A 25,779-nucleotide genomic window follows, 5' to 3' on the forward strand; every position below is an offset into this window, starting at 1 on the left:
ATAAATAAGGATGACATACTCTAATGCATTGATTTAGCGTGATAAAAAAAATGCATCAATAATAAAACCGAGAAATGCTTTTTCAAAATGACTTATAATGTTGTTTATCAAATGCGTGGCCATAATGATGCCTTTTTTAATCAGTTCATTCACACATTCATTACTTAATAGTTTCTCTTCCACAGCATACATAACAAGAAGTAATAGACAGACAAAAGAACATCACAATACACACACACAGACACACACACTGGCTGCACTTTGTATCCCCAATATTGTCAGGCACAGTGCATGACATTTAGCAGTGAGGAGGCGTGTGCTGTGTCAGGACGCTCCGCATGGAGACACAGTGGCGGCAGTGTCGCACACAATGGCCCAGTGTGTGTGACAGCGTGGTGTGTGTATCTGCATTTTATCTACATGTGTGTGTATTCATGTGAGTTGTACAAACCCCTCAATGTCATGAGAAAGAGTTTGTGTACACTGTGTTTGCATGCCTGTCTGCGTGAGAAACTGTCCTCAACAAAGAGACACAAAACTCTGTGCCTCACACTCTGCATCCCCTTCCAATCACAAGAGGCCCTCAGACTCCAATTTACCATCCTGTGTTTATGTCTCCAGGTCTCGCTAATTTGTTTAATCACCTACTAATACCTAAGGCGGGCCAAGCTGATTTAAAAAGCCCACTGAAACCATTCAGCCAGATAGCAGCAGGAGTTGCAGCTGTTGTTCAAGAGACACCCACCATCAGTCACTGCTCAAACCAGCACTTAACTTCCTGAAACCTTTTATCACTTCAACAAGATCCTTAATCAATGGTCTTGGTTTCCGGACCTTGAAGCTTAGACAATTTGCTATTAGTTAAAGTAAAGAAATATTTATTTTAAGCCTTATACGACACTTCTGTAAGAGCACAACGGGATCATTTTGTTAGGACATTTCCAAATCAAAGAGTTTGATCCAATAGTATTGTCTCAAATGAGCAGAACTTTTTCTTATTTCATGGTTTAGCTGAACTATTAGAGCTACTCAAAATGACAGCCTGTTCTGATTTCATAATTGAGCCTTATTAAAAGTGTTAAGGTCATCAGAGACAAAACTAAATCCATCAGACTGAGCAGTAATTTGCAGAACGCTGTGTCTGTCACTGGTGGATATGACAGCCTCAGCTGACATATTAGACCAAAGGAGAAATCAATGCACAGCCCACTGTGCATACCAGAGAAGACTCTACAATGTGCGGCATTTATCACATGCTAATAGGTGCTTAGAGCACGTACTGTAGCACAAAGGAACATTTTAATGTGCAATGTGCTGTACTCTGTAGGCTGATCTGGAATCAGATCCTTGATATGCTGCAAGTGAACATTTTGAATATTGGAAACAGATATCTGAGAGCAATTGAAAAAAAAAGTTTAATCCGATAACCAGTTTTTGCCTTCTCATTAAACATGAGCAAACCTGCTGAAACAGGTGGAAATAAAGAGGTTTCAAGAAACACATCTAGTAATAATAAAGTTGTCTGACAATATCCACTTTTATGCAATTTACAACGTATGTATATTATATATCACCTTGTTTAAAATGGCAGTTTAAATAAATGCATTTGGAACATGATGGGTGGTGTCGATGAAAGGGGAACTCAAGCTCATCTGACAAGGCGATAATACCCCTGGCTGGAAGCCGCTGATAAAGGCGCCCGAAGCCCACCACAACTGTGTCCCGTTATCCCCATTTTTAAAAGATTACAGTGTCTCACCTTCAAAATAAACCCTTCAGAGTAGCTATTATTTGGCTTCCAACGTGGTCCGATAAGATATCATACAAACTACTTGCTTGTTGTTGTTGTGTATTTTTCATTAAGTTTGCCTAATCGCAGTTTGTTTGAAACTAAATGATCATCTTTCTTTTTATATTTTTTGCCTATTGTACTTTTAACATTGCTTTGATTCCTTATCAGAACAAGTGAGAACATCACGAGTATATCATAACAGATAACTATGAAAAAAGGACCTGTGTTGTGCTAAACCTCATCATCATACAGTGGCTCTGAAACTTATTTGACTTTGTTTACTTTATTTCCAAAGCACGTCTAACCCAAAGGTCCTCATTATCATACACTGGCAATTCATTGGTGGCCCGAGTCAGTGTTGAGGAAACAGTGTTCAAAAGGCTAATGACACCGCACATGGCCATTAAAACAGGAAGCAGTTGGTTTAGACTGCCGCACTGAAATTTGACATCTGACCTTTCTGACAACCGCAGCCATTAGCCGAAACACGACCCCATGGCCATGTCAAACTAAAGTCAACCAAGTCAAAGTGACAGGACGCAGGTCTAAGTCTCACACACACATACAAACACACACACACCAGAGTTCCCGTTAGAATATTTTTTTGCCGGTCAAAATGTCCGTTAAAGTTTAAATCTTCCGGACAAATTAGAAAAGTGCCGGTCAAAGGTCTTTTTTGTTATTTATTGAGCTTTAAAACAAATTGATAGGATTCGATATTAAACAAACTATAGTAGATTAACTACATTATTCAAAAGTGTACAGTAATTTACAATAACACGGGAATAATAAACGGAGCGCTCTCTCCTTCTCCTGACAGCCCGTCAGTATCATGCAGCTCGCGGATCCAGTAATGAGTGACCCGACAGTAAAACTAAACATATCTATAACTAGTTTAGGTAGTTTGAGAGGTAATTCAAATAGCTACGTGTGATATTCTAACCTGAAGTGTGTGTTTTGCTCAGCTCACCGCTGCAGGCACGGGCGGACTGGCCATTGGTAATACCGGGAGTTTTCCCGGTGGGCCGGTACCGAAAGTGGGCCGGTCATACATTTCTGTGTGTCCTCTAATGTCTTTCATGTATAGCCATGAGTTACATAATGTCTTGATGCTAAACACACTACTTATTTGTTCTATATGATAATCTTTTAATCAGGCTTTCTGTTTCTTTACTTTAACTAATCACCCACACGGGTTTAATCATGTATCCCTCATGTTCTCTAGCTTAAAATCATGTTTACCTTTAGTTTTGTAATGGGAAAGAAAGCTGATTTCATGAAAATGACAATTCCATTATCTCGCATCTCATTCGATCTGTCTGAAGTTGAAATTAGATTTTTCTTTTTTGTTCTCTCTCATTATGTTGTGTTATGTTATGGACGCATGTCTCGGGTCCCTCAGCAGCAACAGCAGCAGTTTCACTTTTCAACAATAAAAAAGAGAAAAAAACGGAAACCTGCTTTTTCCGTGGCAGAGCAGAGGAGTGGAAAGGAAAGGCAGAGGAGCAGCAGCTGCTGTACGTAAACAGATACACAGAACACAGGGCAAGCTTCAGTGAGCAAGAGCTCCTTGAACACACACACACACACACACACACACACACACACACATACGTGTTTATAGGATATATCAGGACGTGTGAAAAAAACGTGACAAATTGGGACATGCCTTTCCAAAGGTCCTAGGGACCTGGGTATCACAGCATTTCATATCCATGCTTCCTGGAAGACATCCATCTATTGAGATTTTGTCTAATGCTATATTTTGCGGAAACCTGATTTTAATACTACTTCTGAGGACATGAACAGGTTTATGTGACTTATGAGCCCCTTAGCAACACACACTGATATTTCATGTTTATATGAATTGTGACCCCATAGATACACACTACATTTTCAAGTTTAAGGGACTTATGGAGACCCAGTAATACACAAAATAGAGTCTGTATTTGCAACTATGCCTTTATTACTTATGATTGAAATATCTGCATAAGAAGGATCGGTGTACATTAAAAAACTAAAACTTCAACATTAAATAATTACTCATGTTCGCCAGTCAGGTAACCTCTGACACAAAAAGTCTATTCATATTAACTTGTTGATACAACATATTAAAACTGAGCAGTCCAGAAACATAAAAAAGCTAAGTTAAAAAGGTATATAGCATTTAATTGTGGTCAGTTTACTCTTAAAGTCTTAATATTTTTCAAGTTACAAATTCTCTAATAAACGTTTATGTGGAAAAAAAGGATGAAACACTTTATTTGTTTCTACATTTAATGAATTGCTGGCAAAATATATAAATTGAAGTATAAACCAGAATAGGAGCAAATATGAAATTAAAAGAGGGTGCCCTCATGACTATTCCTTTACCTAACAATAAGGATATTGTATATAAGGATATACTATATAAGCACCTTGAGATGACGTTGTCTTTAAAGTGTGCTATATAAATCAAGTGTATTCTATTATGCTTGATTCATGTTGCATAAAGATGGAACCATGGTGACAGGCGCTGCCTATGATTAAATAATTCTTAGTCAACTAAAAGTCACAGGATTATGTCAACTTTCCAAAATGTAGTGCTTTTTAACTAAAAAACATGTCTGTGAGTATTATTGTTGCCAGAGTTGGGTTCATCATTTGCCTGTTATGAGAAAGACTAATAGCAACAACTTAAAAACATCGTTTGTCGACTTAGAACCTAACAACCAATTATTTGGTCATATAAATTGTAAAATAACCTTTTTTTACACCCAGAATAGACCACCCACAACCCAGAAACTTTAGCCCCTATCCTCCATTGTGTGAGGCAGTGAAGTAGATATGGCATGTTTGAAAGTTATGAGCAACTTTCTCTTTAGTGTTTTTCTTGTAAAAAGCACGGAATTAACTTTTTATTAAAACTTCCAGCTTCTACGAAACATGACAAGTGTACACTATGTTTAGTTAACCAGTCTAAATAACTTACAACGTTTAATATAGTTTACCAAAGTTACCATAAATGAGACATGTTACAAGTAGCCCCCACTCCAAATAATTTCTTAATAGTTGAAAGACCACATCAAACAACTTGTGGGCAAGAACAAATCAATGGTGAAAACTTGGGAAATAATGATGGAAGTAACAATCTTTTGAAGTACTAGTTATATTATTTGTTGAGACAGAACATAGTATTAACCTATCATCTCAAACCTTATTTATGAAAGAAATGATGGCATAACTGTAAATAATCGTCAAAAACACAATTTCTGTTGGCTGAAAGTGACCACGAGAGGGGGGTTGGAAAACACATTAAATCCCTCATGGATACATGTCAACATATTAACATTTGGCAGCTACAGTCAAGCTTATGTGACATGCTTGTACAAGAACAAAACTAATTAAATAATTCAAGGAAAACAAGATAATATCAAAACCAAGCCAAGTACACACATTAACACAAGAGGTCTGAGGTTAGGCTGATTATTAAATCCCTACCAATAAAACTGCAGGGAATGAAGAAACAACTATTATTTTAAAGTAAAATTGTACCTCAGACCAAGTTGGCATGTTCTAGTCCTATGTATTCATCTTCCTTTTTAATGCCATGATTCTGTTGTGAATGTAATATTTGATGGCAACCCAGTCCCTGTCTTTCAGAGCTACTGGCTCTGCCTTGAGACAGGAGTCACAGTCCTTTTTACCTGGTACTCTGCAGCTTGTTAAGGATACAAATGCCGCTCAGTAGCCTTCACTTCGTCACCTGTCCACTTGCTTTCATCTTCCCAGCTGTCATAAATGAAAACAAGACACAATGTATTTGAGAAATTGCTCTGTTAAAGTGATACATGTGGGATATGATAGAACAAATTATAGTTTGTAGTTAAATGATAGCATCATCAAATGTGTGTGAATGATGGCCTCTGTGATCAGTGTATGAATGGTAAAAAAGTTGGCATACATTTGCATGTGAATGGGTATATGTTGGCATGTACTGTAAAGTGCATTAGTTGTACAAAAAACTAGAAATGTCCTTTAGAAATCCAGTTAAGATCAATACATTTTTCTAATAGAGTAATGTAAATACAAAATGCTTATTTACCTTGCATTCCATTGGGGCACTTTGAGGAAGCTTTGTTGAAGTGAAGTGTTGTGTTCTTCTGTGAATCTGAAAGGATAAATTAGAATATAATGCATGATAAAAGCACATACTGCCATTCCTTCGAAAGCAAGACTTAATAATTGTTTTCACCATAAGTATATTTAGATCAAATAGTGTGTTATTTGGGTTCCAATATAGAAAGAGTTTGAACTGTACAATATCTGCTACCCAACAATATGAGGACGATGTAACACACACACACTCTAAACTCGTTGGGTTGTAACATATGGGGACGTCCTCTGAAACACATCATGACTACACAACCTAAAGACGTTATCTGCTACCCAACAATATGAGGACGATGTAACACACACACTCTAAACTCGTTGGGTTGTACCATATGGGGACATTCTCTGAAACACATCATGATTACAGAACCTAAAACAAAATGAGGACATGACGACTGAAGTTACATAAAGTCAGTGTTCCTGACTTCTGAGGTGTGCTGTTGTTGTTAAAAAAAACTGAAACCCCCATAGCAATAAGTATGGATCTACTTCCCTATTAATTAAATCATGTAAACTGATGCACATTAGGTTAAATTGGAAAACACATTGGCAAAAGGAGAAAACACACAGAATTTAGGGGCAATAAAGATAATTTTCATGTTATAAGAGGTAGTTACTGCTATCAAATGGTAGGGTTATATCTTTCTACTATGATATTTAGAAACAAGTAACAGTTATATTGAGATTCTACATTTATTAAACAATATATTAATTGTAATGAGGTAAACAGGCATTTTATGTAGGCATTGGACTTGATTGAGACATGAATTTACCTTGTATAGAAATAGTCTACAGTAAATGTTTAATTACCTGTTGGAAGGATGAGGTGGATCTCTGGCTCGCTTCAGAGTCAGCTAAAGGCTGAGCCGTGATCATGTCATTCAGTTTCTGCAATTTAAAATACAACAATAACGTGTCAGAAATCCATTGACTTTTCATGTAGGGGACACACATTTTAGTAAGAACAATTCACATGAGGATCTGGGCTTGTAACTCAAGACTCTATAGAAATAGTTTGAACTGTACAATATCTGCTACCCAACAATATGAGGACGATGAAACACACACACTCTACACTCGTTGGGTTGTACCAAATGGGGACGTTCTCTGAAACACAATATGACTACACAACCTAAAGACGATATCTACTACCCCACAATATGAGGACGATGTAACACACACACTCTACACTCGTTGGGTTGTACCAAATGGGGACGTCCTCTGAAACACATCATGACTACACAACCTAAAGACGATATCTACTACCCAACAATATGAGGACGATGTAACACACACACTCTACACTCGTTGGGTTGTACCATATGGGGACGTCCACCAAAACACATCATGACTATTCAACCTAAAGACGATATCTACTACCCAACAATATGAGGACGATGTAACACACAAACTCTACACTCGTTGGGTTGTACCAAATGGGGACGTTCTCTGAAACACATCATGACTATTCAACCTAAAGACGATATCTACTACCCCACAATATGAGGACGATGAAACACACACACTCTACACTCGTTGGGTTGTACCAAATGGGGACGTTCTCTGAAACACAATATGACTACACAACCTAAAGACGATATCTACTACCCCACAATATGAGGACGATGAAACACACACACTCTACACTCGTTGGGTTGTACCAAATGGGGACGTTCTCTGAAACACAATATGACTACACAACCTAAAGACGATATCTACTACCCCACAATATGAGGACGATGTAACACACACACTCTACACTCGTTGGGTTGTACCAAATGGGGACGTTCTCTGAAACACATCATGACTACACAACCTAAAGACGATATCTACTACCCAACAATATGAGGACGATGTAACACACACACTCTACACTCGTTGGGTTGTACCATATGGGGACGTCCACCAAAACACATCATGACTACACTACCTAAAGACGATATCTACTACCCAACAATATGAGGATGATGTAACACACAAACTCTACACTCGTTGGGTTGTACCATATGGGGACGTTCTCTGAAACACATCATGACTATTCAACCTAAAGACGATATCTACTACCCAACAATATGAGGACGATGTAACACACAAACTCTACACTCGTTGGGTTGTACCATATGGGGACGTTCTCTGAAACACATCATGACTATTCAACCTAAAGACGATATCTACTACACAACAATATGAGGACGATGTAACACACACACTCTACACTCGTTGGGTTGTACCATATGGGGACGTTCTCTGAAACACATCATGACTATTCAACCTAAAGACGATATCTACTACCCAACAATATGAGGACGATGTAACACACACACTCTAAACTCGTTGGGTTGTAACATATGGGGACGTCCTCTAAAACACATCATGACTACACAACCTAAAACAAAATGAGGACATGACGACTGAAGTTACATAAAGTCAGTGTTCCTGACTTCTGAGGTGTGCTGTTGTTAAAAAAAACCTGAAACCCCCATAGTATTAAGTATGAATCTACTTCCCTATTAATTAGATCATGTAAACTGATACACATTAGGTTAAATTGGATAACACATTGGCAAAAGGAGAAAACACACAGAATTTAGGGACAATAAAGATCATTTTCAGGTTTTAAGAGGTAGTTACTGCTATCAAATGGTAGGGGTATATCTTTCCACTATGGTATTTAGAAACAATAGTCAGTCTTGACATTGTGAACGTTTTTTCACAACACCTTTGTGTTAATGCAGTTAAAAGGCATTATATGTGTGCATTGGACTTGATTGAGACATGAATTTACCTTGTATAGAAATAGTCTAGAGTAAATGTTTAATTACCTGTTGGAAGGATGAGGTGGATCTCTGGCTCGCTTCAGAGTCAGCTAAAGGCTGAGCCGGGATCATGTCACTCAGTTTCTGCAATTTAAAATACAACAATAACGTGTCAGAAATCCATTGACTTTTCATGTAGGGGACACAGATTTTAGTAAAAACAATTCACATGAGGATCTGGGCTTGTAACTCAAGACTCTATAGAAATAGTTTGAACTGTACAATATCTGCTACCCAACAATATGAGGACAATGAAAACACACACACTCTACACTTGTTGGGTTGTACCATATGGGGACGTTCTCTGAAACACATCATGACTACACAACCTAAAGACGATATCTACTACCCAACAATATGAGGACGATGTAACACACACACTCTAAACTCGTTGGGTTGTACCATATGGGGGCATTCTCTGAAACACATCATGACTACACAACCTAAAGACGTTATCTGCTATCCAACAATATGAGGACGATGTAACACACACACTCTACACTCGTTGGGTTGTACCATATGGGGGCATTCTCTGAAACACATCATAACTACACAACCTACAACAAAATGAGGACATGACGACTGAAGTTACATAAAGTCAGTGTTCCTGACTTCTGAGGTGTGCTGTTGTTGTTAAAAAAACCTGAAGCCCCCATAGTAATAAGTATGGATCTACTTCCCTATTAATTAAATCATGTAAACTGATGCACATTAGGTTAAATTGGAAAACACATTGGCAAAAGGAGAAAACACACAGAATTTAGGGACAATAAAGATCATTTTCATGTTATAAGAGGTAGATACTGCTATCAAATGGTAGGGTTATATCTTTCTACTATGATATTTAGAAACAAGTAACAGTTATATTGGGATTCTACATGTATTTCACAATATATTAATTTGAATGAGGTAAAAAGGCATTTTATGTAGGCATTGGACTTGATTGAGATATGAATTTACCTTGTATAGAAATAGTCTACAGTAAATGTTTAATTAACTGTTGGAAGGATGAGGTGGATCTCTGGCTCGCTTCAGAGTCAGCTAAAGGCTGAGCCGTGATCATGTCATTCAGTTTCTGCATTTTAAAATACAACAATAACGTGTCAGAAATCCATTGACTTTTCATGTAGGGGACACACATTTTAGTAAGAACAATTCACATGAGGATCTGGGCTTGTAACTCAAGACTCTATAGAAATAGTTTGAACTGTACAATATCTGCTACCCAACAATATGAGGACGATGAAACACACACACTCTACACTCGTTGGGTTGTACCAAATGGGGACGTCCACCAAAACACATCATGACTACCCAACCTAAAGACGATATCTACTACCCAACAATATGAGGACGAAGTAACACACACACACTCTACACTCGTTGGGTTGTACCATATGGGGACGTCCTCTGAAACACATCATGACTACCCAACCTAAAGACGATATCTACTATCCAACAATATGAGGACGATGTAACACACACACACTCTAAACTCGTTGGGTTGTAACATATGGGGACGCCCTCTAAAACACATCATGACTACCCAACCTAAAACAAAATGAGGACATGACGACTGAAGTTACATAAAGTCAGCATTCCTGACTTCTGAGGTGTGCTGTTGTTAAAAAAACCTGAAACCCCCATAGTAATAAGTATGAATCTACTTCCCTATTAATTAGATCATGTAAACTGATACATATTAGGTTCAATTGGAAAACACATTGGCAAAAGGAGAAAACACACAGAATTTAGGGACAATAAAGATCATTTTCATGTTTTAAGAGGTAGTTACTGCTATCAAATGGTAGGGGTATATCTTTCTACTATGATATTTAGAAACAAGTAACAGTTATATTGAGATTCTACATTTACTAAACAATATATTAATTTTAATTAGGTAAAAAGGCATTTTATGTAGGCATTGGACTTGATTGAGATATGAATTTACCTTGTATAGAAATAGTCTACAGTAAATGTTTAATTAACCCTTATGTTGTGTTCGGGTCTCCCGTGACCCGTTTCAAATTCAAATTATATAATAACTACGATCTAGTTTTTTTATCGGAACAAGGCATCATGATATCCTCCATAACAGCTATATAAACACTACAAAACTGATTTTGACAATTTTAGCCAAGTCTGAATGTCTCTAAAAAAATAAGTGTATAATTTGGTGTTCGGGTCTGGTTAGACCGAGCAGAATTGTTGTGGGTGACTCGGGGTCAAATTTGGCCCAATCAAGATTCATCTTTGACTTTAGACACCCCACCCCCACCCCCTTCATCCACTGTAACAATATTTTTTGCGCAACATGCACCTGGTCTCCCATCCCTCTGGCCCCCCTCCCCCCACGGGAACTTGACCTTTCACAAAGAATATGTACACTAACACTTGAACCTGAACGTGTGCAATATGTTGTGTAATGTGTTTTGGGGCCATACAATAACATTACAACAGGATTGTATGGTTATGAATGCATTAGAAGTTAGTTATGATGTAGTTAAAACAATATTGGATGATAGTCATTATTTGTGAGTGTTTTGGACTGAGATAAATCATGGGTCAAAATTGACCCGCGAACACCATGAAGGGTAACAGCTTTCAAACACAACATAAGGGTTAATTACCTGTTGGAAGGATGAGGTGTATCTCTGGCTCGCTTCAGAGTCAGCTAAAGGCTGAGCCGCGATCATGTCACTCAGTTTCTGCAATTTAAAATACAACAATAACGTGTCAGAAATCCATTGACTTTTCATGTAGGGGACACAGATTTTAGTAAAAACAATTCACATGAGGATCTGGGCTTGTAACTCAAGACTCTATAGAAATAGTTTGAACTGTACAATATCTGCTACCCAACAATATGAGGACAATGAAAACACACACACTCTACACTCGTTGGGTTGTACCAAATGGGGACGTCCACCAAAACACATCATGACTACACAACCTAAAGACGATATCTACTACCCAACAATATGAGGACGATGTAACACACACACACTCTACACTCGTTGGGTTGTACCATATGGGGACGTTCTCTGAAACACATCATGACTACACAACCTAAAGACGATATCTACGACCCAACAATATGAGGACGTTGTAACACACACACTCTAAACTCGTTGGGTTGTAACATATGGGGATGCCCTCTAAAACACATCATGACTACACAACCTAAAACAAAATGAGGACATGACGACTGAAGTTACATAAAGTCAGTGTTCCTGACTTCTGAGGTGTGCTGTTGTTGTTAAAAAAACCTGAAACCCCCATAGTAATAAGTATGGATCTACTTCCCTATTAATTAGATAATGTAAACTGATACACATTAGGTTCAATTGGAAAACACATTGGCAAAAGGAGAAAAAACACAGAATTTAGGGGCAATAAAGATCATTTTCATGTTATAAGAGGTAGATACTGCTATCAAATGGTAGGGGTATATCTTTCCACTATGGTATTTAGAAACAACAGTCAGTCTTGACATTGTGAAAGTTTTTTCACAACACCTTTGTGTTAATGCAGTTAAAAGGCATTATATGTGTGCATTGGACTTGATTGAGACATGAATTTACCTTGTATAGAAATAGTCTAGAGTAAATGTTTAATTACCTGTTGGAAGGATGAGGTGGATCTCTGGCTCCTTTCAGAGTCAGCTAAAGGCTGAGCCGGGATCATGTCACTCAGTTTCTGCAATTTAAAATACAACAATAACGTGTCAGAAATCCATTGACTTTTCATGTAGGGGACACAGATTTTAGTAAAAACAATTCACATGAGGATCTGGGCTTGTAACTCAAGACTCTATAGAAATAGTTTGAACTGTACAATATCTGCTACCCAACAATATGAGGACGATGTAACACACACACTCTACACTCGCCATTTGTTCCTCAATTAGCAAACATCTACATGGAAGAATGACAAAAAGTCAACAAGAACAAATAGAAATTACATTTCTAATTTATTTGTATCAATTATGTTTTATAAAATGGTATTATTTATTCTTTAATCATAACTTACTAACTCATGTTCTCACTAATGCAGGATCCCATTAGCTTGATAAGCTAACTGTTCAGTGCAAACCCTGGGCAACTGCAATTAGAATTGTGTAACTTCAAGTTACTTTAACACCTCAACAAATAATGTTACAAGAGCACAGACAAAGCGTCTTCAAAGGTAAATACTGTTATAAAATTACTAAAACACGGTAAGCTCCACAAATAACATTACTTACTAGGTCTACTGAATATCTATCAATTTGGTGTTAAATTGGAAACCACTGTTACAATTCACATTTTAAAATAATATCTTGTGCTTCAGTAACAACATCTTAGAAAAAGTAATGAATTACCTCAATTTAGTGTGCAATCCTTCCAGTTCTGTCGAGAGAATCTTCCATGTGGCAGGGGTCCTTTGCATGCGGTTAGCTACGTTAAGCTAATAAGCTAACATTAGCTTATCTGGCTATTCGATGTAAATAAAAGTAATGATGGAATAACTAGTTCTCTAGATTATAAGGTAGGTGACTAAAATCAGCAGTAATTAATTGTTGATGATTTTAGTTGTCTCCGAGTCCATGGAAATACATATATATTGCAGTAATACTAAAACCAGCTTAAAACATTGGAGTGTGTTTGAACCTGAAAAATATGAGATTTATGAGGACCTTTTGAGTCACGTGACTAAAGTGTGTGAAAAGTGTGTTAAGTTCCAGAAGTGACCACTAGTTGGCGTATTCATCGATGAGCAAAATCCATAAACACACTCACACACTTCATGTCATGAAATTGTGATATTTTAGGACGTTGAAGATATTTGGTGTAGGGGCATTTGGGGAAGTTTAAAACACTGTAGTGAGTTCAGAAAAATGAGGACGCCAAAAATGTCCTCATTTTTCCAAGTGTCCTGATAGTGAAGGTGTGTTATCATAAAATTGTCCTTATTTGTCATGAAAACAAGTGCACACACACACACACACACACACACACACACACACACACACACACACACACACACACACACACACACACACACACACACACACACACACACACACACACACACACACACACACACACACACACACACACACACACACACACACACACACACACACACACACACACACACACACACACACACACCACACACACACACACACACACACCACACACACACACACACACACACACACACACACACACACACACACACACACACACACACACACACACACACACACACACACACACACACACACACACACACACACACACACACACTAGGATTTGGTCAAGGGCACTCAAATCTTAAGAGAAGATGCCGAATGCATGTTTTGAGTTATAAGAAGCTCTTGGATATAGCAGCTATCCTGAGCCAGAAGCACAAACACCACACATAGCTAAGCTCTTCGCTTTGCTACTCTTTTTGATGCCTTACTTTAAAAAATATAAACATATTTAATCACAAAATGCAGGTTTTCATTAAGCATTTGTTTTGTTTTTTCTGATTAAATTAACACTGTCAGTGAATACAGAAGCCGCAGCCAACAGCAAGTTAGCTTAGCTTAGCATAAAGACAGGAAACAGCTAGCCTGATGCTGTCCAAAGGTAAGAAAATCCACCCAACAGAAACTACAAAGCTCAATAAATAACATGGTATATCTTGTTCAAATGCTTACATAAAAAAGACTGAAACTGGTGATGATTCTGAGCTAATGGTTCAATCTTTTCTTGAGAAAAAAGCACTGAAAGCAATCTTTGTTCTGGAGGTTTTGACGGAATAACATGATCTTAACGAACGAGCATAGAGCTTAATAACACCTAGTCTAAAAGCCTATAACTGACTGCAAATCAGTTCTACAAATGATTCATTTAATAAGGATCTGTCGGATGAAAGAGAAATGTAGGATACAAGACAACAAATGTAGCCAGAAGTTCAATACCTCCTTTGGTTTAGACTTTCTGATAGTTAATAATAAATGTTTGATAAAAGTAGTAAGTATAACCATCATTACATGTGCTCAGATTTATGAACAGGATGTGGTAAGAGAAAGAAAAAGTAGAATGCAATTTACTTTCTATGGGGCTACTCGGAACAGTGTTGTTGAGATAAATTGTGTTGTGCCAGAAAGTGTTGTTATTATTGCAGCAATGCACCACTTCTCCATCTATCCGGTCAATAATCCAGCTCCCCTCAGTCTGTTTGTCTGTCTTTCTTTTTCTATCGCATCTTCCAGCCCTCTCTTTTCCTTGGTGTCCACTAAGAGGACGTTTTTATTCTGTCTGGATTACTTGTCCTAGTTGGCGCATGGTGTGCTGGTGTTGAGAGAATTGATTTCCTCCGGTGGAGCCTTGATTTAAAGCACTCAGGTCAACGTGATTCTGGGTCATTGTCTCCCCTGTCGTCATGAACCAGGGCAGAGGTAGACAGCCGCCTGCATGTCGACAAACGCTCGGTGTTGCTACAGGAGGTCGCAAATAGCCAGCTACATCTAAAGCTGAAGCAAGGAGCATCAACACTTTCAATGGTGCCCGAAGTAATACAATATTCCACACATTAAACATGTATAAGCTCAACTCCGCTGATTATTATAATAACGGCATTAGTTATGTCTACATAAGCTGTTTCCTTGATGATTGTAAATACTGAGACTGTAATCTTGCAGTAAATATTAAATTCCCTGCCAGGACTAATCCTGCAGGGCCTACTGACCAACATGTAAGTGAGCAACATATTAATCACTGCTACACAACTCTGCTGGCCCTACAGTCATGCAAAGTCCACATAATAATTCCTGTTATTCATGGTTGTACTTCGGCCTGCCTGACACAGCAGGGTCAACACCTCTCCAGGACCAACAGTCCCACCATTGTACTGCCTGCAATGCAGTATTTAGCCAAGCTGGACAAAAGAACTCATCGTAGAGGAAAAGTGTGTGACGTACTGATCATTTAAAGCCTGCGTGCAAATCCTGGGAGGAAGGAAGGATCCAACCAACAAAGCAGTTGATTTAAAGACTTTTTATTTGATTGAAGTACTTGTGATAGAGCCAACATGACTGCAGGATCAAAGTCATACTGCTATTTAATGATGTTCTAAGGGCAGTACAGTACCTTCAAGTAGCAGCAGTTTCTATGTTGCTACTTACTACTTCATTATTTAAAGAATCTGCAACAAACACAAATTCAATGTTTTCATTTTGCTTGTTTCAACATTTTCTAGAAAAAACATCTTCTCCTGCTTCTACTGTACATCTTGTTTACGTTTTTTGGAGAGAAACATAACAGTGTCTAGGAGGGAAATATTCAGGAAGGGTGTACAATTAGTTCAATTGAATATAATGAAAATATAAAATTATAAATTCAAAATGTGCATTAACATCTAAATGGAGAAGGAAACTTACAAAAGCAAATCAAATCAAATCAAGTTTTAGCACAAACATGCTCAATCTCAAATGTTATAAAGCAAGATATACAATGTCTAAAACTATTTGTATTCCTTTTGTAGGCTATTGTGCTCTCATATTGGATTCTGAGGAGAGGTTTTCCATCCGCATTCTCATTTATATTTGTTCACAATAAGTCTGCATAGCAATATGTATCTGCCCAAAATGAAAATGTTGTAAGGAAAGGCAAGTAAATAAAAAATAAAAACACGCTCAAATAGCCACACATGAAAAGCACATCCAATCACATGGGATGTTAACCAAGTTAATGTAGTCTTTGTTTCACTTTTCTGGAACATTTCCTTTTTACAAACCCACCATTTTGGCTGTGGGTAGAAAAACATGTTTTATATGTTTAGCTTTCTTAAAATTAGACACAAACTGACACAAACATAGAGAAACTTTTTCCATTCCTGAAAAAGCCCCCAGTGTCAGCAGCAGGTCAGAGGCAGACCGAAGCCTCAGATTACCCAGCAGACAGCGTGTAAACTCAAAGACTTAGATCACTGTCTCTCTCCACACCTCGGGAGCTTCTTGTATATCTATGCTAGCTGGGACACATTTCTTTTAGGAGCCTTTCAAATCAATTCAAATTGTATTTCGCTTCTATTTTGTCAGGCAATTTATCAAAAGGAGATATGGCTCAAACAGAACACAGCATAACAAAGAGTAAGATGTACCCTGAAACCCAAGAAGACCAAACAGATAATCAATTATTACCATTTTTTTAGGTAAGGGCATTTTTAAGCAAAGTACTATTCAAAAGTTCTACCAGGATTGATTATTTTAATGACTACCTCATTAATAGACTATCTCATTACAGCTTAAAATTAATATAATTCCTGATAAAACATTTGAAAACATGTTTCTATATTAAATTATCTATTGGTAACATCCATGTTTCCTCACGTGAAGTCTTCTCCTTTATTGTTTTCTCAGGCGCATAGCGGTTCTTTGATTACTGCAATAATATGAAACTAGCAGACTCACTTCCCCTCTGTGCTCACACGTCTAGATGATCAAATCAACAAGGACTGACTTATAAGACAAAGCACTATTAGTTGTCAAGATTCCCCAGGGTACATTTACCATGCGTTACCTTGTCTCACAAACGACATACCATCTCTAGCACATGTGTTGCATATTCTATTAAACACAGACATTAAGACATGACCAACTGTTTCCATATACAGTAGAAGAGCTTTCTGTGAACTCCTGAACTATTTTGAAACTCTTTCCCAGATCATTCAAGCAGAAATGTTGCAGATTTCCTTTGTGTAAGCAGCTAAAATATTCACCTCTAGACTCATTCATTTGTATTTCTGTCTAATAATCCATTAGTGTAACTTTGAAGGACTATGATTCACCTCTCTTCACCAGCAGGCACTCTGCAGTAAAGACTCATATGCTGCCATGTCCTAAAAGTAGTTTATTTTTCTTTTAACTCTGCTTTGATGTTATGCAAGTCTGTACTGTCCATTTTACTTTCCTCTCAGTTATTGGTGGAAGCTCATTATATTCCTTTTTTGAATAAATGGACTGCTTTTGTTCCAGTAGCCCACCATTAGACGTTTGCATCAGCAGAGCATTGTGCAGGTCTGGGTCAGGGATCCCAACCTTTTCTGACATGACAGTGATCCTTACTGCAAGTCATTTTGAATTGGACAAATGTCTGAACTTTTTGTTGTCTGCAGATTTTTCTTTATTTAACAAAAAAACACAGTCTCTTGGCCTGTAGCCTGTCTGCACAACAGCAGCAGCCGGTGTTTAAGGCCCGCTGTCCTGTCCCGGTCCTGGGTGGGGTTATTCGTCCATCTGCTCTACACTGACATGAGTAATTCATGTTTATTTTAGACCAATCTGTCTGTTTATTTATAAAAGGGTTTGAACACAGCACGCCCTGGCCTCCAGGTTCTAGATACCTCCCCCGCTGAAGTTAGTTATCCACTCTAATCTCAATTAAATTCAGGAATATCTTCTGTTTTGGTTTTCTACAATGTTCTTCCTACTGTTTTCTTCCTAAATCTTCTTTTTCGCTGTCAGGAGTTCTGTTCCACAGTTGAGTCATTTTGCTGCCTTATGATGGTTTGAGTCCGAGGCTAAGACCCAGCCAGAGTAAACACGACCCAGCCTGCAGTAAGTGTCACTTCTAATCCACTACTAAACCAAGATGGGTGCACTCTGATCCTGCACGATCCTGCAGCAAGGCCAGAGCCAGAGCTAACCATGTTGACTTCTCATTGTACTACACTGCAGAACAAAGATCTGTCTGTATGTGTAAGATTGAAGCCAAAGCTGACTCAATGTATAAGAGTAGAGTTGATCTCTACAGTCTGCTCTTACAACAAGATAAGTTCATATAAAAAAGGGACGGTCAAATATAAAAGGCTCACTGGTCATAGGTTTTATGATAGTGTAAAAAAAGGACAGTGATTTATTTTCTGTACAAATATATTGAAATATGTAAAAACACTGGAATAACCACAAGATGATGACAACGTTACTGTTTCTCCCTCATGTCCAGGTTGTGGTAGACTGTTAGCTTTTTGGTTGATTTATAAATTGATCCAGAATGATTGTGATTGTTGGTTTGCTGTGCATGATATATAGCAACACACTCCATGTATGCAGTATCCAGGATGTGTGTGTTACTTGCACATCCTGCGATAAAGCTGAAATGTTTGCTACTTTCTTTAGGTCCATTAATTTCTTATCTAATGTAGTTTCACACTTAGTTTGAATCTGGGATAGTTAAGGATTCAAGTACTAAAAGTTCCATTATTGTCATGCAATAAAGAGGGAAAGTGCTGTTGGCAGTGATTGCCTCAAGGTCTGCTGCAATCCAATCACCATGCTTCCTTCTCCAATGCCATATTCCATACATGTCACAATAGAAAAAAGCGACAACAAAAAAGTAGCAAAGTTCATGGAAGCTACCGACTACCGCTGCACCGACATGAGCCGCCGTAGCCATGGCAACAGTTGCCCCAATATATGAACCAAGTGACTAAGAAATAAATCAGATCTTGGTAAATTGTGGTACGGTTAGTGAGCGAGCAAAATGCAGAGAAAAGACGTGTGTATGAAAAATAATTAGTTATAGCACTGCTGGCAAGAAAGGCTTCACTGAGCATGAAATACCATGCAGGCCTTTTTGATGGCACACAATATTATCTTCCAAATGGGGTAGTGAAAGTAGTTTTTATTTACTTCTTTGTGCTCCCTTTAGACTTCCACATATCGCACCACTAACATAGAATCGGAGGATGAAACCCTCTTTAACTGTCACACACACAGTGAAATGTGGTCTCTGCTTTTAACCCATCCTAGTACTAGGAGCAGTGGGCAGCTGAGTGAGCCACCGCCGGACAACCTGTACACAATTGTTATTTTTCCAATAATAATTCAAACAAACCTTAAATTGTAATAACAGTAAATAAAGTAGTGTTGCAGGGATGTGGAAGAAGCACATCTCAGGTTTAGATTTAAATTAACTTGTGAAAATAGAAGCTTGATTTGACATTTCCAAACTATCTCCAGTTGGTGGTGTGTTGATTGCATTGGAAGTATATAATAGAATCAACCTAACAGGTTATGTAAATAAATATTGTTTCTGAGATTTTAGTTTTGGGATCAAGATTGCTGCTTTTTCCTCAAAATCTGGATTTGCATCAATATCACAGTACGGTCTGTTTTTCTTTAAAGTGGTCAATAATGATTTTAGAGATATCCTGCTGACAAACAAACAGGATAGAAATACCATCACTTCCTTAGTGGAGGTAATTAGATAGATGGACTGAAACCCAGTTGGGACTTTGACTCAGAGCAGGGAAAAATGTAATGGTAATGGCACGGGCCTGCGAGCTACTTTAAAAAAGAAGAAAACATACAGAGATGTGCCATCGTTGCAACAAGCAGATGTGGCAGCGCTTTTGTATGGATTCCGATGCACATCTTTTGATCTTTTCGTGCTTACTAGTGCAGTCGCTAACCAAAGTTTGGCCAGGAGGACCAGGATTGGAGGTTTTGACAGAACGGCTAATCCAAATATCTTCACAAGCAGCACTGCACACTCTAATGTCCTCAACAACACACACACCAAGCCTGAAGTAGGGTCAATCCAATGGTTGGTGAGATGACTAAAACGACTGTCTTTATAGTACGAAGCTGCAACTGGTGCCGATCAGTTTACATAACAGCATCATGTCTAGACAGTAGACACTTAAAACATTTGTTCTCTTCTGAGGACTTCTCAAAGTAAGCTTTCAGACAAACTTATGCTCACTTGTCATCACTATTTATAAAACAGATACAGCTGGTCACAGTTCAAAGGAATCACACACTCAAGAAATCAGAGTGAAAGGAGCATCAGTTCTCATTGGTTTATAAAACTTTGAAACCTTAATGGGAAAAACATTAGTGGTTAACAGAGCATGGTATGTGTGTGTGAGCAGTTTGAGTGTGTACTGAGGGTTTTCAAGCACAGCGAGCCATCGTCCAAAAAGGGCAAAAAATGACAATTGAGTACGCGCGCACGCATGCACGCACGCACGCACACACACACACACGCACACACACAAAGCTATATGCAGCCATGGCGCGACCAGGCACAACCAAGCACCACACTGCACAGTCAATTGTAGACCATAGGTTGGAAGGTGCAGACATTGAAGGAAGACAGAGCAAACCAGACATTAAAGGCCCCATCTCAAACAGCAGAGGCAGAATTCCTAAAAAACGCCTTCAAAAAGCAACAACCACACACACATCCATGCACACACACACACACAACACTTGGCTGAATTTGGCCTTTGAAGTTCCCCAGCTGTGTTCGTCTAATCTAAAAGGCATTTTGCCCATCAGCATAGCAGAATAAAAGCATGATTCTTTATGGCTGAGTTATATTTTTGGAAGTTATAGACTTTATGAAGAACAGTTGGAAAGCAATAAGGAGAAATTCTCCAGTTAACTGAGATAAGACACAAGAAAATCCCAGAATGTCATGTACATATGATAATCATGTGCTGAATTCTTAGTGGACCACAGAGAGGCTTGCTTGTGTGCGTTCCACAACAATTTGAGGAAAAAACCTTCACAAAGCCACCCTCGGTCAAAGGCCTTCCTGAACACTGAGTGCAGACCACAAACTCTATGAGCATACTTCCTGTTCACAACACTCTACTGACTCTGATTGGTGGGTCTGCATGAGATGTTGGGCTTTAACTGTGAAACATGTAATGAGCTACCTACAGCACAGGGTCACCAAAAGGGATGTAAAAACACTGAGTCATAATAGAACACTCTATATGCAAGAAAGCCTACAAAGGGATGTGTTTTACTGTTGCTTTAACTGCAATAACACAGTGTACTTAATGTAGGTCAGGGCAAAAACACAGATACACAAGTGAAGACAGGGTGTTCCAAAATGTTTACTGAACAAATGTAAAATGAACTAAGATATTAAAAGTCTCTGTATCTGGTTACACCAGGAAGGGGCATAGCATAATTCATTCATTCACTCGCTCGGCATGATTGTAGGAGTTGGAATGAGTTATTGAGTGGGTGTTAAAGGGCAAGTGTAATGAGTGGTGTTTTACGTCTCAGTGGGTTTAGAGATTTTATAATGGCAACTAATTATGGTTTTCATTATTGATTAATAATTTGTTCAATACAATGTCAGGAGAATGTGACAATATATATATCATATATCACAATACTCTGGAAACCAGGTGTTCAGCAAAGGTCTTTTTTGTCTGAACAAGCTGTTGCTTTCGGAGTTCCCAATTGGTCAACAAGGGAAATGTGCACATAACATAAAACAAAGGTGAACTTCATAAAAGCCAATTTGTTCACTGATATTAACTTGAACTAACTTGTAATTTAAAACATTACATTGTCCTTATTAGACATAAGTTGTATAAAATACTGGTGTGGCTGACGTCCTAGAAAAATAGAAGAACTTTCTGGAGCCATAAAAAAGTTTGTAATCCTTCGATTATTTTTAAAACCTTAATAATCCCCAAATGTGGATATACCTGGTAACTTGATATTAACCATTTGCAAATAAGAGCCCCACAAATAAACACAGAGACATAGCAGTGTTCGAATGGGAAATCATTATGATGAAGCTGTTCTCTCTGTTTTTGGTTTTATCCTCTCAGTGCGTGGTCACAGGAGGGGCTCAGATATCCCAGCATGCATTAGGCAGCAGGGGATCCACCATTATGTCCACTGATCACTTAAGCATTTACAAAAAGCCCCAAATAGAACAATCTGAAGTGAAATTGTATTTTTGACATGCCCACTGGTTTGAATTTAGTTTCAATTTGTCTCACACTAGATCCAGATACAAGCTCTGTTCACTGGCGCACAATTTAAAGCAAAAATGCTAATGCTCTCTAATGGTTTTACTGAAAAATGTGTGTTAAATCAAATGCATTTGACCAATTTGCAAACAACTCTGAAGACAAACACAAATATTCAAACCCATATACACTGAGGGACAACCAACAGGTGTCCATTTAAAAAATAACTTGAATAGAAAAAGGTCAAGAGACAGGGCCGTGGACTTTAAACGCCTTTAAGTAGCCTTGATAGCTGCCCTGAGATTTGCCTGCCTCCGTATTAAGACCTCAGATTAGCAGTCGGTGCCTGGTTGGTAGCTGTAATCAGAATCCTGATCTAGTATAATCTCTTTTTGATAGTAATCAAGCTCACTGGTTTCAGGCGCAGCTCAGAGAAGACATCTTAAGCAGCAGGGGGTCAAGAAAAACAGATTTCCAATTCAAACATGAGACTTCAAAAATGTAATTTAAAAACTTGTGCGTGGTGGTTGTGTGTCTGTGATGACTTGCTTTGATGCGAGTCAGAAACGGCGCCCAGCTCCACTCAGAGTCGTGTTTAAGGATGAAGTGAAGCCGGTGTCTCTTAGGGTGCCTCCTGGGCCGCTTCTCTTTCAATATTTTATGAGCAACAGCCAAATCACCGTGTCGGAATAATTAAGCATCAGTTAGGGTACAAAACTAGAGAGAATATATTATGGAGGCAGCTCATCAGCGGAGAGGGAGTACTGAAGGAGAACAGTGGGGCTCCTCAGAGATCAGAGGCGGCTCACTCAGAGGAATCTCATTTTGCCATTACACTATATACAGCCTGATGATTTATTGTCTGAAATACCAGAGGAACTGTTGGCTGTAATGCGGAGAAGGGAATTCATAATGTTGCTAATATGTTGTTGTTGCTGCATTAGGTCCAAACAAGTAATGCAAATTGCACATCATGTGAAGGCAGCTTAAGACATAGCAATATTTGTTGATTTTGTAATAAGGTGCTAAGAGTCAAGCCAAACGTACAAAGTGTCTTGTAATCCACCAACAGTCCATCGAACTGGATTGGTATTGTAATTCTATTATCAATTATCTAATCTCATCAATGCGAAGTAAAAACATCAATACATATCGCCAGAAGGGAGCACTGGTCAAGCAGTGCAGCTTCTATAAATAGAACTGCACTGTCTTTCCTTTTTGTGTCTGCTTTGAAGACACCTTGCACTTGTGGACATCACATGTCAAAGCTAAAACTTTTTCAACAGTATATTCACCCCCGAGCCATGTGCATTCAACACAGCATTTATGTAAACAATCATTACAGTCTCAATGCGTGTCAGTGATGCAGACGTGCAGGTCGTTTTCAGGTACCTGCACGTTTGCTGTGTGTACGGTAGGTGGGTCTACATGAAGGCAGATTGCACTGTGTCTCTCTCTAACAGCCAGTTTCTAACGGGAGCTGACAGCCAGTGCAGATGCTGAGAGGAACAGCAGGAGAAAGTGCTCGGGATGTCTCCACACATCAAACATTTAAAAGGCCAACACAATCAGACAGGGATGCCACCTACCGCCACAAAGTGTACATCTGGCACTGAGTGACACTAACAACGGGATGATGTATTAAGTCGTTTGTGTGAACATGAGGCAGTGACAGCAAGAGAAAGATCTTGTGAATGGTTCTGATCTCATTATGGTACGAAAGGATCTTTTAGATGTTTAGCGGTGCTTAATCTGTATTATGGTGCTGATGATGTGATTGGTGAGGAAATAAAACATCATTGTGATAATTAATATCTTAGTCATCTATATGTTAACCTTTCTCCCTGTACATTTTCATTGGAAACTGTATGTCTTTGAGTTTGGATATCTTGATAGCTGAATCGATAATCAAATGTATTATTAGTTTCAGTACTTCACAATTAGCTGCTTCCGGTTTCTTGAATGGAAAGATGTTCTGTTTTAATATAATTCTATAACGAATATCAATGGATTTTGGACTGTTGGCCAATTGGCAAATAGTAATAATAATCGCTTTATCAATCAAACATGTCAAATATGATTGTTCTAGCATTTCCTGTGCAAAAATGTGCTGCTTTTTTTGTTTTAAATCACTCTGAATTGAGTTATGGACGGTTGATTGGTCAAAACAAGCAAATGTTCACTATTTTTTAAGCAATTAATCAAATAATTTAAATAGACACTACCCGAGAATGAGAATAAATGTTAGCAGTCCCTAACTCATCAGGTGATTCATGTAAACAAACCTATTTAGGGACATCACCTAAAACACTGTCAGATATGTAAATGGTTAAAGGTGTGCACACATTTTCCATTCAAAAGTTTAGACATTGCTACATCAGTTTACAAAACCTTAACATGTGCATCCTTGCTGAGCTCTCCTCGCTTCTGTAGCTCATACTCATAAAGTAGCAGCACTTTTAAAAGTAAATCCCTGCAGCTCTCAGCGATTACAAACTGTGTCCAAGTGGCCAAAGTATCTGCTGCAGAAATGCAGTAGCGGTAGTATGAAAAGCCATGTGAAACATTACAGCGGTGTAATGGCAACATCCCGGGGAGGATGTTGAAGCCGCTCTGCTAATCTCACACCGGAGTTAAATTCACAAGTAGCGGAAGCGACGGTTTTCCCCGGTGTAATTGCACGTTATTTAGGCTTTTCGTTACCCTCGAAATTCGGTAAAGTGAGCTAGCTAAAACTGCTCAAAGAGGAGCAGGAGTCGGGCATGCCTGTCCTCCTCCTCCTCCTGCCTGCCCCGCTTCCTCCTCCTCTACTGAGAAAAAATCCCCTTTTCTTCCCCCTCGTTTAGTTTCAACCAGTAACGGTTCCCCCTTAAACTAAATGTGAGCACTCACCTCTCTCCGGGTCGAGATGTTCACATGGAGGCGAGGGAAAAGCGGAAACCGGCAGATATCCTGGAGGTTTAAAGTTGTCCCGTTAGTAAAGACACAGCAGGGCTGAGGAGGAGAAAAGCTCAGTGTGTGTGACTCTGTGTGAATGTGTGTGTACAGCGACTCACTCCTGGAGGGCGGGGCTGAGAGGGGAGGAGGAGACTGAAGCGCACTGTGTTCATGGCAGGGGTGCACAGAGTGTATACATACTGCATTTGACATACTATGTCCGGCAGTGGCTCAGTCAGTAGGGGCTTGAACTGGGAGCTGTAGGGTCAAAGTCCCCGACCCGACCAGACCTAAAATATGGAGTGTGGACTGCTACTT

The 25,779-nt window shown here is 38.7% G+C and overlaps 1 protein-coding gene across 1 annotated transcript in view; it reads right to left on the bottom strand.

Moving 5' to 3' along the window:
• Nucleotides 1–25,559, bottom strand: part of ppp1r16b (protein phosphatase 1, regulatory subunit 16B) — a 94,722-nt gene extending 69,163 nt beyond the window's left edge. The window contains 1 exon segment of the mRNA XM_034138884.1: nucleotides 25,417–25,559. The gene's annotated coding sequence lies outside the window, so the exon portion shown is untranslated.
• Nucleotides 25,560–25,779: the final 220 nt, after the last annotated feature.

This window comes from Trematomus bernacchii, unplaced genomic scaffold (genome assembly GCF_902827165.1).
Source record: "Trematomus bernacchii unplaced genomic scaffold, fTreBer1.1, whole genome shotgun sequence".
In the NCBI taxonomy this organism is placed as follows: Eukaryota; Metazoa; Chordata; class Actinopteri; order Perciformes; family Nototheniidae; genus Trematomus; species Trematomus bernacchii.